The 10302-nt window shown below is 40.7% G+C and overlaps 1 pseudogene; it reads left to right on the top strand.

Annotated features, from left to right (window-relative positions):
* Window positions 1–297: 297 nt before the first annotated feature.
* LOC107106193 lies at window positions 298–2251 on the top strand (annotated as a pseudogene).
* The last annotated feature ends 8051 nt before the right edge of the window (window positions 2252–10302 follow it).

Raw genomic sequence — 10302 nt, 5'->3', positions numbered from 1 at the left:
TTTGGTAGTGAAGGCCTAAGGATTGTCAACAGTTTTATCCATTATTACTGAAGTAACAAAATGCCAGCCAATTCAACAGAATGATGGCAGTGTAGAATGTGAGTATAAATGGAAAAAATGTGGGGTTTGGTAAATGAATTCCAATAACAACACATTCCAGTGCTACAATTTTAGGTACATGTAGAATCATGAAACACACTTCTTAACAAGATTTTCAGGCATGTAGGAGAATGAAGGGAAGTAAGGTCTGGCTTGCATATGTAGCAGAATGAGGTGACAGAATTCTGATGTGGCAAAATGGGCTCAGCTGTGTCAGATGGCAAGTGAGGAAAGCCACATTTTTAGTGTCGCCCCCAAAGTAAAAACTGCTGGCAAATAAAAATTGGTGCACCATGGAGAAATGTTTTAGCTAGAGGTGTGCATTTGGAAAAACCAAGCAAACCTCCCCCCCCACCAAACAAACCCCCCCCCCCCCCCAACACCTGAAAAATACCTTACCAGTATTTTGGGGTATTAATTAAGCTGAATACAGATCAGAGATTCTGATCAGCTACCAGTATAGTTAACACAAATAAAGCTGATATTTTTTTTGGCTTTTATTTGGGTATATTCAGCTATACCAAATGGCAGGATTGGGCAGGATTGGATGGGGTGGCAGGAGCTGAGCAGGATTGGATGGGGTGGCAGGAGCTGAGAACGCCATACCACCTCAGATGGGGCTGATTCTCTTGTACATCCAGAAAGGATCCAGAAAGGATCAGCTGGGGTGCGGAGTTAGTGTGAGCTAACTCACAGTTTTTTAGCCTCCAGCTCACAGATTTTCATCTTAGCTCAGGAAGGATGGCTCCAGAGCAAACTAATTTATGCAGTAGCCAAATTGCTGGCTCACAACTTTAATGCCAGTAGCTCACAAAGTAGAATTTTTGCTCACAAGACTCCACAGCTTAGAGGGAGCATTTGTGGCAAGAGCTGAGAGCTCCGCACCACCTCAGCTGGGGCTGGCTCCTCTTGCAGCTCAGTTTAAACTGAGCTGCAAGAGGAGCCAGCCCAGGATCGGCCAGGGCAGAGGAACCTAAGAGTTTAAACCATGCCACAGGAGAAGCTCTCCCAGCCAGGTCTGCATGTGGTGGGGAGGTCTCTCCCTGCTAGTTTAAACCATGCTGCAGGAGAAGCCAAGCCAGCTGCAGGGTCGGGCTGGCTTTTTTAACACCAGTATTTTTCTTCTTGGGTAAATTGGACTCAGGAAAAATTGGGATTTTGGGGAAATCCCAGATCCAAATACCATACCAGTGTTGGGATCTGGGATTTTTTGGAAATAACAAAAAATTTTGGGGTCCAATGGTTCCGAATGGAAAAATACTGGGTTTCTTTACATACCCCTAGTTCTAGCCTAGTCTTTGGGTGAAGAAGTGCTGGACCTAAGAAAAACTGTGGACAATATTTGAACTATGGCTTTATTCAGTCACCTACAAACAGTACATTACCAATGTGCCTGATTTGCCAAAAAGTTTTATCAAATGAAGCTAGCAAGCCAAGACTACAAGAACATTTGACAAAAGTTTATGCTAATAAGAAAGATGAGGATTTATCTTATTTTCAAGCACTTAAATAAAACTTTTTGAGGCAGCTGACATTGGCAAAACTCTTTCCAATAGCATCCAAACAAGTTGACAATGGGTTGCATGCTTCTTACAACATTTAGTTGCTGATTGCTAAATCGGGAAATCTGCATTCTATTGGTGAAGAACTAATTCTACTGGCTATAAGTGAGGTAATACGTACCATGCTACACAAGCCAGCATCTGATATTACCAAGAAATCGTCTTTGAGCAATAACACAATGCAACGAAAAATTGATGAAATGGCTCAAGACGTTGAAGACTCATTATGTGAGTATTTTAAAACATCCCAGTTCTCTATACAGCTTGATGAGTCAACTTTGCCAGGTAATGAAGCCTTGCTTTTAGCATACGTGCGATTCATAAAAGAAGGAAAAATTTGCCAAGAATTATTTGCTAAAAATTTGCAAACTGATACCAAATGAGAATTTGTATTTCATGCATTGGAAGAGTTTTTTAAAGAAAAAGAAATTCCCCTGAGTAATATATTGTCAGTTGCTACTGATGGTGCTCCAGTGATGATGGGGCGCTACAGGGGGTTTCTTGCATATTTTTTAAAAAGCCGTTCCAAATGTAGTCACTGTACACTCTGTCATTCATCATCATCATTTAGTTGCCAAAAATCTGAGTGAACACCTACATAGGTCATTATATTATGTCATTAAAGTGGTCAAAAAAATCAGAAGCAAATAATTGAATGACAGCTAGTTTGGACAACTTTGTATTGAAAATGATGAAGAATTCAAAATGGGCAGTAAATATGAACACAGAAGAAACAATAGAATCTTGGGAGTATTTATGGAAAAATGCACTAAAAATATCAACGTGTTATAATTTTAAAGAAAATTGCTATAAGATGATGTATAGGTGGTATATGACACCGAAAAAGATTGCTAATATGAATATCAATATGTCTAACAAATGTTGGAAGCGTAAAAAAGTGGAGGGCTCTTTTTACCATATGTGGTGGACATGCGAAAAAGCAAAGAAATTTTGGAGTGAGATCCATGCAGAGATGGAAAAGATCACAAAATGTACATTTAAAAAGGAACCAGAAATACTACTTTTGGGACTAAAAATGGAAGAGGTTAATGTATCAAAGAGAACTCTGATGTGGTATATGATAACTACAGCAAGAATGATGTATGCTCAGAATTGGAAACAGCAAGAAGTCCCGAAGATTGAAGATTGGATTAAAAAAATATTATTTTCAGTTGAAATGGACAAACTGACAAGAAAGTTGAATAATATGGAAGCAGAAGATTTCTATAATGACTGGAAGGATCTAAAAGAATACTTAGAAAAGTATTGGGAAGTAAAAGACAATTTGTTTAGTTTTAATAATTAATAATCATAGAATGCTGGGAGATAGGATAAGTTAAAAATTAATTACTATAGTGAAATAATAGTTACCTAGTGAATTACAAAAAGAAAATTGTTGTTGTAAAAATTAATAAAGAGATGGGCAGGAGGTCGAAGCAATGTGGGAAACCATATATTAGGGAGGGGAAAAGGGAGGTGGGTAGGGTATGAAAGGGACAAATGTAAAAAATTTAATGTTGATTATGAATGTTTATATCCTAAATAAAAAAAAATTGACAAAAAAAGAAAAAGAAAATGATGAAGAATTCAGTCACTTGCTGCTTCATACAGAAGTTCGTTGGCTATCAAAAGGTGCCTGTTTGGATTGGTTGTATCAACTCTTTGACTCAGTGCTAGCGTTCCTAGAAAACAAAGATGATGCTCTATGAGCCAACTTGATTGATTCAAAAAAAGACATAGCTTATTTGACAGACTTGTTTAATAAATTTAATGAAACAAATCTACAGCTCCAAGGCGATGAGCAAACTGTCATTTCCATGTTTGTGGCAAAACTTCTTCTGTACAAATGAAATTTAGGACAAGGGGAATTCAGCCAGTTTCCAAATTTATCAACAGTAGAAAAACGTGATGAAGACTTGCTTACCTATTGTCAGCACTTGGAGGCTCTCTATTCTGATTTTAATCAACAATTTGAAGATATTCTTATAATGGACATATCTGACTGGGTTTTGGACCCTTTTTCAAGTACAGACATAGAAGAATCTCCAGAATTACAAGAAAAACTTATAGATATAACAGCAAATGAGGAATTTAAATTTAAATTCAGAGATGGATATCAACAGTTCTGGCTGCAAAAGCCTACACTTTATCCTGGATTATGAACTATAGTACAAAACTTTCTAATTGCATTTCCTTCAACATATTTAGTGGAATGTGGGTTTAGTGTGGTCACAAGTCTGTTAACTAAAAAAAAGAAACCGACTGCGGCTGCGGTCACAAGGAGCATTAGCCACGCTACAGAGACAGAAGATAGGCGGATTTTCCAGGCGCGATCAAACCGCAACATCTGGGAAGCGTAGAGCTCCCATGGCGAACCCGAGGCTTCCCGCTGAAGATGCGCTGTAAAAATCTAGTACCTCCGAGGTACTTGTTTCCGGAAACCACGAGGCAAGGGCGGGCGTCTGATCACGTTTCCAGTGGTAGCTCGTGGCATCCGGCACCCGCCCATGTCCCATTGCGAAAAGGTTTTTTTTTTCCCCTCAAGTCTCCACAGGATGCGCACAAGTACCCAACGGTGCATGCGCACACTTCGGTTAAAAAAAACCACAACCCCGCCACGCCGCTTCTTTGCCGCACCGCAGGATTTACGTATGATCGGCACCTCCCCCCGAACCACGGGACGTCGGTGGGACATTTGATCCGGCGGGCGCATGGTAGTTCGCTCCGGGGCAAACAGCCATGCCTCCCCCCCCGCGATATCCAGCCCGTGTGACCGGGGCCTGCAAATAGCTAATCGTAGTGATTTAAGATCACTGTTGACAAAAACAGAGCCAAACATTAACAAATTGATAGCAGCACACTAGGTTCATCGTTCTCATTAGGATTATTTTTAAAGTTATTTGTGATTTTTCTTTTAATATTATCCTTCGTTGTCTTAAGTTTCTGTGTGTATGCAAATGTTACTATGGTTGATTTTTTAAAATACTTTTATGATTTCGAGCTTCAAAGTGTCCTATTTACCACAACATCTTTCTTTACTATGTGCAAATTTGACACTGCATTTTTTGTCCACTTCATGAAGGTAGATTTCCAGGGGGTTGTTGAGTGATTTTTTTCCCCCTGAAAAGGGGGCGGTGAGCCAAATAAGTTTGGGAACCTGTGCTGTAGTCTGCTGTGCTCCCTGAAATTTAAATCCTGCTCCTATGAGTTGGTGGACCCTCAAAACCAATAAGGTCTGCAAACAGTTTGCAGTGTGTAGATGAATCAGCAAAAAAATTTTTTGTACAAGTTCCATATGTGTGAGCAGAAAAAGTCATAAGATCGGAGGCATAAATAAGCATTTGAGAAAACCCTCAAGAACTCCATGTGAATTTACATAAGAAACAAGACAGCTTGTTCAATAGAACTGAAACACCTGTTGTATTTTTGGTTTGAAATCTATACTGTGTTGTGTGTTCATATTTTGTTTGCAGTATTTGGATATCAAGGCTAAATAATATCCACATACCTTCCACTATGATTCATATAGTAACTATTACTATGCACAACCATTTTCTGAATATTGAAATAGTTAAAAATCTGAATAGTGCTGCCAACAATGCAAACTTCCTCTCTTGTAGTTAACAATACATTTCATTGGGGTATGTGTAAAAAAACACAAAGAATATAATAGATATTAAATTTTTCTCAGTCCGGAAAAAGAAAGATTTTCTTATGGCTCATTAATCTGGAATTTTCATTGGGTTTCTTATTTAATATGTGTGTTGCATCTGTCAATATAAGTAATGTCAGATAAACCGTTTTGAATTTGTTCACAATTGTTGGGTTAAATGCTTTGTTTAATTGTTTTTATTTTCCACTGCATTTTTCCAGTTGGCAATCTCATTGTGAGATAATTTGGGATGGTGTTCTGCTGTGATGAAAGCATCAGTCCATACCAAATTGACTAAGCTCTGCACGGGCAAACTGAGAACTGTTCTCACTGAAGATTTAATTTGGAATGCCATATCTTGGAAAAAAATTCTTTGACTCAGTTGATGCCACTGCGCTGATTGTACCATATAGAGTACAGATTTCTCTACAGAGGGGAAAATAATCTGTAGCTATTATGTATAGTCTTCAGCTCCCAAATGAATAAACCAATGTCTTGCTTTGTATTACCAGGTAAGCTCCATATGCTGTCTTGATTGGAATTTTAGGCAGATGTAACAGTTTTTGGACTGTGTTGGTAATATTCTCATTTATCCAAGGCCAATAATCACCTCTTGTGCATATCTTTTACTCATAACTGTGAAATAGATCTCATGTATAAATTGTAGCATTTTCTTTTTAAAGCCCCATTAAATCACAAACTCACTGCCTTTCATTATTATTCCACCAGTTACTGAGACTTTATTCTGTCATTCCAGTTGTCTCTTATCTGGTCAAGTGTAAATTGCACAGCCAGTCTGGTATCTGTTGGTGAGGAAGTCCTTAATGTTGGCAGAGTAATTAACCCAGCAGTGGTGCACAACCTGATTAAATAAAGTTTTATTTAGGAACTAATATACTTGACAGGAAAGAGGAGAGACAGAGAGAGGTTCCTAACTTCGTCTCTAACTGAGAGCAAGGGTAGGACTGAATGTGACACTTCCAAGAAGAAAGAGGCAATTGCCCTAAGAGTAGCAATCTGGAGACAGACAAGGAATAATACTTTGACAGGAGAGAGAATATGTTGTCCTACCTAATTGTCTTCTTGCTGCCCCCTTCAGGGTCTTCTTTCCTTTGTACACCAGACATTGACTTTTTCAACATTTAACAGATTATATAGGCATCAATATTCCTCTGTTAAAAAAAGAAAAGAAAAGAGTGTTCAGGCTGTCTGTATTCTTCACAAGTGAGAGAGGTGAAAATGAACTTCAGGGAAAAGCATCTGTTGTGCACCTTTTCTCACTCACACAGAGCACCTACCACCCGCCACAACCTCTCTCCCACAGCTTCAGTGCTACAAGTAGGTTAGGCTGTCACATGTAACTACCCTTTTTGCCTCTTTTAATATATAGAGAGAGCCATGACCATTTCACATCCCAGGTCTTCTCTTTTACTCACAGAGATATTGCCAGACAGGGTAGCCCAACCCCCTTTATTAATCGCCCCTCACTCAGACACTGTTCAGAGCTATTGGGGTTGGGGACTCACTGTTTCATTCAGATGCTGCCACCATTTATCCATATCCTAAAATGTATAGAGACCAGGATCTTGTGTGTGTGTGTGCGTGAGAGAGAGAGAGAGAGAGAGAGAGAGAGAGAGAGAGAGAGACTTTCCCTGATACAACCAGCCCATAAATTTAAACAAACAAGGAGTTAACTTTTATTTGTGGTTTTAACATAATACTGAAGAAAGGCAGGTGGAGATTACAAAGTTTCTTTTAAATTGAACTTTTGAACACTTTCCCTATTCCAGCATTTGGGATCCTTGGTTACAAATTTACTTCTTTTCACCCAGCTTTAAACTGCTCTGCTCCATGGTTTCACACAGCCAGACACACAGACACACTCTCAAAACTCCTTAACTGCTGTTCGCACTAACATTCTGCCAGCTCCCATTGGTCACTCTTGGAGAGGCAGAACCTAACCTGTCCATCACAGCATGGTTGTTGGATTCATTAAGTAAAAACACTTATGAATGAGAAAAGAACAACTTTTAATAAAGACAGAATAAATTCCACCCTTGCCATTGGCTCAGCTGTTCTCAGTTTCCAGTAAGAGTTCATCTCATCATTCCCTTTTTTATTCAATACAAAATTCAAGGTGATATATCTCTAAAGTGTAAATACTATGATGACTACACTTTGGCTGCGGTCACACGTAACAGAAGCCATACAAGTGAGACGGAAAACAAACGGAGTTTCCGGCCGCGATCTCACCAGCACATCTGGGAAGCGTAGCACTCCCGTGGCTCAACCGAGGCTTCCAGCCGAAACTAAGTGGCAAAAAACTAGTACCTTGGAGGTACTAGTTTCCGGAAACTGCGGGGCAAGGGCGGGCGTCTGATCGCGTTTCCGGTGGCATCCGGCACCTGCCCATGTCCCCTTGCAAATAAGGTGTTTTTTTTTGTCCAAGTCTCTGTGGATGCGCATGCGCACCCAACGGAGCATGCGCATTTGTCATGTACACAAAAATAAAAAACAGTTTGCCGCGGCACACGCTTCTTCGCTGTGCGCCGGCTTGTCCTGTGATCGGCACCTCTCCCTTGCCATGGAACCTCCACGGTACCTCCACAGGACCTCCACAGGAGGTCTGATCACGTAACTGCGCAGTAGTTTGCCCCAGGGCAAACAGCCACGCTTCTCCTCTGCAGTTTCCTGCCCGTGTGACCGGGGCCCTGGTATTTCAATTATAATGTAAATTACTTTTCCAAATGCATGGCTGCATTTAGGTATATGGGTCCAAATGTATGGGGGAATGAGAGTCCTGTTAGGTTTGTTTGCCTCAAAGACAGATGAATCCAGATGCTTTGCAGATGGCTCTTGCGGGATTACCATGAGACACAATTACCACATAAACAATATGACCTGTTGGTGGGTGACATGGTTTCTCCTAGACTTCATCTTCCACCAAAACAGAGTCCATATATCACCCTGAAATCCAAGGATCTGCAGGCAATAAATTAGCGGGAATGATGCAGGGTAATCATGAGTGAATACAGGATGTAGTTCATCATAGAGATTACTCTGTATTGATGATGGCAGTTAAAAAATTTCCTTGTTCAGACTCCCTGCAATGCCAAGTGCCTATTTTGTAGAATCCATTGATTCCCCCCCCCCTCCTGTGCAACACGTAAACACAAAAGATTGGTGTAGTCACAAAACTAGGAGAGAGCTGAACATTGAAGTCTTGGTTGAGTACATCTGTTAAAAACAAGCAGAAAAAAATGCTCGTAATGTTGCATCTGTGAAGTATTTTTCAGATATAAAGAAGAAGATAGAAGATAGAATCCCCAAACTGCTGATATTCCCTACAGCATGGTCATCTTCACCACTGTCTAATCTTTACAGGATTAAATAAATATCTTGATCTATAACAGTACTTTACCCTCTCCTTTTCTTCTATGGTTGGGAAAGGTAAATGTGTCCCTTGCTCGAAAGCCAGTCGAATCTGACTCTAGGGTTGCGGTGCTCATCACCATTTCCAAGCCAAAGAGCCAGCGCTGTCCGAAGACATTTCTGTGGTCATGTGGCCGGCATGACTAAACACCAAGGCACACGGAATGCTGTTACCTTCCCACCGAAGTGGTACCTATTAATCTACTTGCAATTTCTTGCTTTCGAACTGCTAGGTTGGCAGGAGCTGGAACTAGAGATGGGAGCTCACTCCATCATGGGGCAACTTGGGTCTCGAACTGCTGAACTACTAACCTTCCACAGCCTGCAGTTCAGCGTTTTAACCACTTGAGCCACCGCAGCTCCTATTGGTTGGGAAAACTTTCAAGTAATTAATTCATGGGGGGGGGGGAGTAGTACTGCGGTATAAGTAGAAAATATGAGTGCAATTTTTATTAGAAACTTACAAGCCAGCAAGCTTTTCTAGGAGGGAGAAACATTGATGTAAGAATGAGGATCATGTTCTTGTTGCCAATATTCTGATCTGTTCCTCCCATTTTAAGGTAAAGGTAAAGGTTCCCTTGCTCGAAAGCCAGTCGAATCCGACTCTAGGGTTGTGGTGCTCATCTCCGTTTCAAAGCCCAAGAGCCAGCGCTGTCCGAAGACGTTTCCGTGGTCATGTGGCCGGCATGACTCCCATTTTACTGCCTTGATTTACGGCTTCACATAACAGAGAGGCCAAAACTCAGCTCCTCCTGGATTCTGCTATGGACTCCTTTCCTCATAATGATTGTTGTGGTGGTCAGTGGCAGAAAAATGCTTTTCATGTGCTCACAGCTGTATCCTCCAGAGCTGAGCCCCAGCCTTTCCCAAAAAACAACAAAACCTGTTTTGAGATATGACCAGAATCACGCATTATATTCCATATGAGGCCATACGTTAGATCTGTTCAAGGACATTACAAGATCCAGTGTTTTGTTTTCAGTCCCTTCCCTACTGGAGAAGGAGAAGGGCATAAATTGTTGTCTATCTCCACAAGGTGGAGTCAATGAATGGAGCTTAAGCAGCAGAAGGAGCGGCTGCTTGCCGGGCAACTCCGTAAGGTATCCTGAGTTCTTACCATCTTGTGTAAGGAAAATTAAAATCGCATATGAGAAAAGTTAATTGCTATGGGTGGGTTACATTTAGCGTGACTGGTGTTACTGTAATCATATAGTTACTGCATGGCTCTCTTTTTCACGCTGAAGCTTGTAGCCCAGTTTCTGTGGTGCTCCGTGGGTTCCTTTTTGCATTGGAAGAGTGCACTTCTCCAGCATACTGGAAAAGCTGGAACTGACTCACCACAAAGTTGTTCCAAGCGACATGTTATATTAACACAAAGGACAGGTGAGCATTGCATTTGAACCATCAATTGCCATTAAAACCCATATAAAGGAGTTTGGGACAAGTTCATTTTATGTTTCAGTTTCTTCTTTTTTATGGGTAGAAACCACTCAGTGTTTGAGTATGTTTTGTTGGGCAACTAAAGAAGCAGAAATTTGGGAGGCTGAGCACTTTGTC

The sequence above is a fragment of the Gekko japonicus genome, unplaced genomic scaffold (genome assembly GCF_001447785.1).
Source record: "Gekko japonicus isolate JY-2015 unplaced genomic scaffold, Gekko_japonicus_V1.1 scaffold1890, whole genome shotgun sequence".
NCBI lineage: Eukaryota > Metazoa > Chordata > Lepidosauria > Squamata > Gekkonidae > Gekko > Gekko japonicus.
The sequence above is the reverse complement of the archived record's forward strand: the minus strand, read 5'-3'. Positions and strand labels throughout refer to the sequence as shown.